Source organism: Pogona vitticeps, chromosome 2 (assembly GCF_051106095.1).
Source record: "Pogona vitticeps strain Pit_001003342236 chromosome 2, PviZW2.1, whole genome shotgun sequence".
NCBI classification, from domain to species: domain Eukaryota; kingdom Metazoa; phylum Chordata; class Lepidosauria; order Squamata; family Agamidae; genus Pogona; species Pogona vitticeps.
This window is the reverse complement of record NC_135784.1, coordinates 179,665,827-179,671,015: the sequence shown is the minus strand read 5'-3', so window position 1 is coordinate 179,671,015 and position 5,189 is coordinate 179,665,827.

The following is a 5,189-nucleotide window of genomic DNA, read 5'->3' as shown; positions in this document are numbered from 1 at the left end:
GCGGCCCGAGAGGACGGGGCGGGGGCAGTGGCTCCTCCCCGGCTGAGGGCGGGGGCAGCTGAGGGCTGTCACTCCACAAGGCAGCCCCCCACCCCTCAAACACCAGGTTTGGTCCCTCCTTGCCCTTTTGGCTTCACCGCAGCCGCCTTGCGCCCGAGCCCCCTCAGAGGGACGCCTCCTTTAAAGGTCTCAGTAGGAATCGTCTCCCCGGCAACCTGGAGTCTTGTGAAATTAAAGCCATTTAGAGATAAATATGCCATTAGGCTCCATGGGACTCCCCTGCTTGTGGAATTACCTAACGACCTTACATTGATTTGCTGTTGCTGCGTTTATGTGCCGCTTTGCCTCCCAAGGAGCTCAAGGTGGAGCGAGGGGTTTTTCTCCTCACGCCAACCCTGTGAGGTAGGTCAGGCTGAGAGACTGGGGCTGGTCCCAAGCTATTAAATTGGCTTCAAGGGAGTTGGTCTAGTCAAGCACTCCGACCACAGGACTGTGTGTCAACACATATGCTAGAGAGTGAGTGAGTCATCGTGAACTCCCATCACCACTGTTTAAGTATGTTTCCTAACAATGCTCTCTATCCTTGTGCCCAGTCTTGGGGGGGGGGGGGGGGAGAAGAGTAGGGTTTTATTTGCCCTCTCTTCCCCTGAAGGTAGGTTATCTTAGCTGAACAGTGGAGTCTACATTTCAGAAGTACACCCCAACTCTAGGAGTTGTGGGATTACAATTTGTGCACCTAGGCCAGCTTTTCCCTTTCGGTATCCAACCCAACCCAACCCCCCAAGGCAAGTCAACCTTTTCCTGAGACTTTTCGTGAAATGCACAACTACTATAAGATTATAGTCCATGGAAAAAAAATCATCTTTGCAATCTAATCCTAGCTGTGCTTATATTCAGAATCAGAAGTGTGTACTCAGGAGAGTAAGGCTCACTGATCTCGCTTTGACTTACTTTTCCATATACAGCGTTAAGACTTATATTTGTTGTTTTTTAAAGCACACACGTCATTTTACTTTTACACCTGTTAGACAACAAAACTAGGAGTATTGTGCACAAGTAGGTAACAATGTGTGCTGCCAGATGTTCTTGGACTGCAATTCCCATCATCCCTCACCACTATTAACTATGCCAGCTAGGTCTAATGGGAAGAGCAGCCCAGGAACACCTGGAAGGCCACCACTTGCCCACGTTTGTTGTAATTTAAAATGAAGAAATGGAAACAACAGAGAGTCTTGTGGTGCCTGAAAAACTAGCAAGATTTAATTGGCACTAGCTTTAATGGGCTATAGCCGAATTCGCTAAAGCTTATGCCAAATAGCATTTGTTAGTCTTACAGTGTCACAAGATTCTAATTTGTTTTGGCTATAACAGAATAATACACTTTCCTGGAAATTAATCAATCAATTTCCCTATATGAAATGCACTTTCAGGACAACAGGCATAATGTGTAGCCAAAATAATAGCTCTAGCCCTTAACACAAGCAGAAATACTTTTCTTTTCAAAATCGTAATTGTCCTTCTTGTCTGCACTGGTTCCAAAAGATACTCTGCATATTTTACTATTTTATTTATACATAGGGGTCTCAATTCAATTCACAATCCCAAGTAAAAGAGACCAGCTGAACTATAAGTGCTAAGTGCTGTCTTAAACTTTATTCACTCACTGACTCTAGCTCTGGATTTAGCGAGCTATCTTGGCTTCCCCCCTTTGGTTCAAAGATTTTCAAGGCAGTTGACAACACAAGGTGGATCAATGTACACAGCCCCCTTTGTGTATGCAAAAGAATCACACACAGAAGAAGGTTGCAGAGCCCATCCCAGGGACATGCAACTGCTGCTGGTTCCATATGTGATAAGTGAAGATGTCTGTTAGCTTTCACCCTGTTCACAACAAACCCTGAACAATCTGGTGTCCAAGGCACTCAGAAAGGTTACTTGTCCCTTTCAATATAATGAGTTCACTCTATCCATTCAGAAAAGTTTAAATTTGACTAATGCAAATGGCTGGAATATTGTTGTGAACAACTTTCTGTACATTGATTTGATTTTATCAAAATGACAGACTGAGACAAAAGTTTAAAGAAACATGACTAGAGCTTGGCAGTTCTTTTATTCTGGTGCATATGCTTCTCTATTGTGCAGTGATGTACAATGACATTCGCTCTTCAAACCTGCAATCGATGCTTGTTCATTTTACCTGATTGATGGAGGAGGCAATCTTGTACAATCTTCTGCTAGATGTGAATAAAACCTACAACAGACAGATGGCCACATTTATCAGTTTATTAATTCAGCGACATAGAACTCATTTTTTTAAACAAACCTGTCTAATCTTATTAGATGAAATTAATGTTTCCTTTCTTTATAAGCTACAGATCATGGGCATTGGCTAGGTGTTACCTTGAACTATGCGACTGCTTGTATTGAGGCTTTTAATCTGTTTCATATGAGGTGTGTATCCCCCATTTATTCGAGGACTGCTGTTTGTTGTATGTTTTTTTATATGCCAGTAAAGGTTATGTTACGTTACATTATATTATGTTACGTATTCTGCTTATCTCAGAACTGTGTTGATAACAGAACATGCATAGATTAGTTGTGGAGGTGCATTGTGGCATGCTTTGCTGGCCGAGTCATGCGACTGTTCACCTCAACGTCTTCTGCATCCTCTTTACCCTCTGTTGTAGAGCAAAGTGTGCAGCTTCAGTCACCACTGCAACAATCTCTTCTTGCTGCTGCAAGTCAGAAAAGCATATTCTGCAGGGAATCAAACCAAAGGCCTTCTCATCCAGCATTGTCTCTCAGCTGAGCAAGTCAGATCCCCTCTAGCACTAACAGGCAAGGCAGGGCATGAAGCTTTTTGGTAGTAGCGGTGGACCTCTGGGGATGTTGAGATTCTTCCAGCCTTGCCGATTATTTGGCTGTGGGTGGGACCATTTTTGTTACATAAGTGACAGTACTCACAGCTGAACACTGGATCTAGAGAGAAATATTTAATTACGATGCTTCAAGTAGAAAAGCAAGGATATGAGTGGTTTTCCAGACAAAATATGCTGTAAGCCCTTGATCTTTTAAATTCGTTTGTACTGTACCCTACCCATGCCTTACACCACTTGGGGTGGTGGTAAAGCACTTGAACATTTCACATACTTTAAAAAAATGGTATTAGGGTTCCATGAGTCTATGACTTGCACATAACAAGGCAAGGTTACAGAATATTTGGCCTTCTAGGCCCTTTTGATTTCAATATGAACAGTTCCTTCCTACTGGCCATGCTAGTTTGAGCTGATGTTCAGTCATTCTAGGTTTGTTTTTCCTTTCAGAATTAGTAGCCAGAAATAATGCCTATAGTCTGCTACAAGCCCAAGATTATATTAGGGCTTTAATAATAACTGTGAGCTGTAAAATCAATTCTGACTTATGTCAACCCTTTCTGAGGTTTTCTAGGTAGAGAATAGTTAGTACTGTAGTAGTTTACCATTCCCTTCTTTTTGGGGGGGGGGTGTTCTGAGACTGTGCATCTTGCCCAAGGCTGCAAAGGCTGGGTCTTCTCAGAGAAAGCATAGTGGGGAATCAAACTCCCAATCTCTGGCTCCACAGTTCTCTGAGCTTTCACTGAGCTATCCAGACAGCTAGAAGATTTAAAGGAGGAGGTCAAAAGTGAGGATTGGAATAAAATAGGGTAACAAAGAATAACAAATAATATGTCTATAAGAGTAAAAGAAAATTATCACAAGGTTGCATGGAGATGGTACTTTACTCCAGCAAGACTGAATAATAATAAAAAGTACCATCTCAATGCTGGAAATGTAAAAAAAAAAAAAAAGGGACCTATATGCATATGTGGTGGACTTGTGAAATAAGAAAGTGGGCAGTGATTTTTAAAGAAATTAGAGAAATAATCAGGTATAATATTCAAACATCACCAATTATTGCCTTATTAAATATAATTAAGAATGATCATATTTAAAAAGAACAGAAAAAGTTGATTATAATATCACAGCAGCAAGACTTATATTTGTAAAGAATTAGAAAAGTTATGCAAATTAATCTTGAAGATTGGTACAGAGAAATGTGGAGTTAAACGATTAATGATAAACTAACATCTGAAATGAAAGTAAGAAGGGGAATGACAAAATATGATTTTAAAGAGGTATGGCATTTATATTTGAAATACAGTATGTCTTTGTGAAAGGGAAAGGTCATAGCAGAATGTATTTTTGGAGTGGAATGGGGTGAAAAGGGATTAAAATATTATTTTGGTTACTTAGTCACAGGAGGGGAATTATAGGTGCATTGTATTGCATGTATACACATTTTATGTTAGTGTTTATTAACTTTCTTTAATAATTTTTTTTAAAAAAGCTAACCAGACAGCTATTAGGATTTTATCTCCCCAATAAAAACAACTCTTGTATGTCTCTCAAAGTTGCAATTTGTTGCAAAGACATATTTGAGGACAAAATAGTTTTTGAAGGGAAAGTAGTTTGAGGAGAAGGGTCTTGATGAGGGTTACCCTCACTTTCTAAGTAATATGGGCTATTTCTGAAAGGAAAATAAGCTACCTTCTAACACCATTAAAAAGAACAGCCCTCCCACCCAGGTTAAGGTGAAGGAGTAGCTGTCCTCAAAACCAGTCAGTATCTTCTGGATATTGCTGTTAAGTTCTCCACAGCTATTACTGTACTCAAGGACTATGCCTCATTGAGCAACCAGGGACAACACAACATGGTGCCATTCTTTCCTCTCCTCAAGCACAATTTTCTCCTGCCTGTTGATGGTATGTTCTGAGCTAATCGTTCCACAACAGTTGGTGCCGCGCCAGAGTACTGCAACTGCACTGGTGTTGCAATGATCATGTAGATTAGGCTTGTGGCCTTCAGTAAGAACTTTGCAAAACATTGAAACCTGGAAGGTGCCCACTCTCTTCTTTACATCAACTATAGCAGAGGCCACAATGAAGTGTGTTTCCCAGATGCAAATTGCAGGCCTTAAATAAAATTGACTAAAGATGAGTACTCCTCTAAAAGGAATCCTTTCCTTACTGGAAACACAACAGACATGTTCCACTTCCTAATTCAATCATTTTAATACAAAGTTTTTAAATTTAGCCTATGTGACATGAAACTCAGTTATCCTTCAAAACTCACAGGTGTCCAAATTTTATAGTGGATTTTTCAAATAAAAAT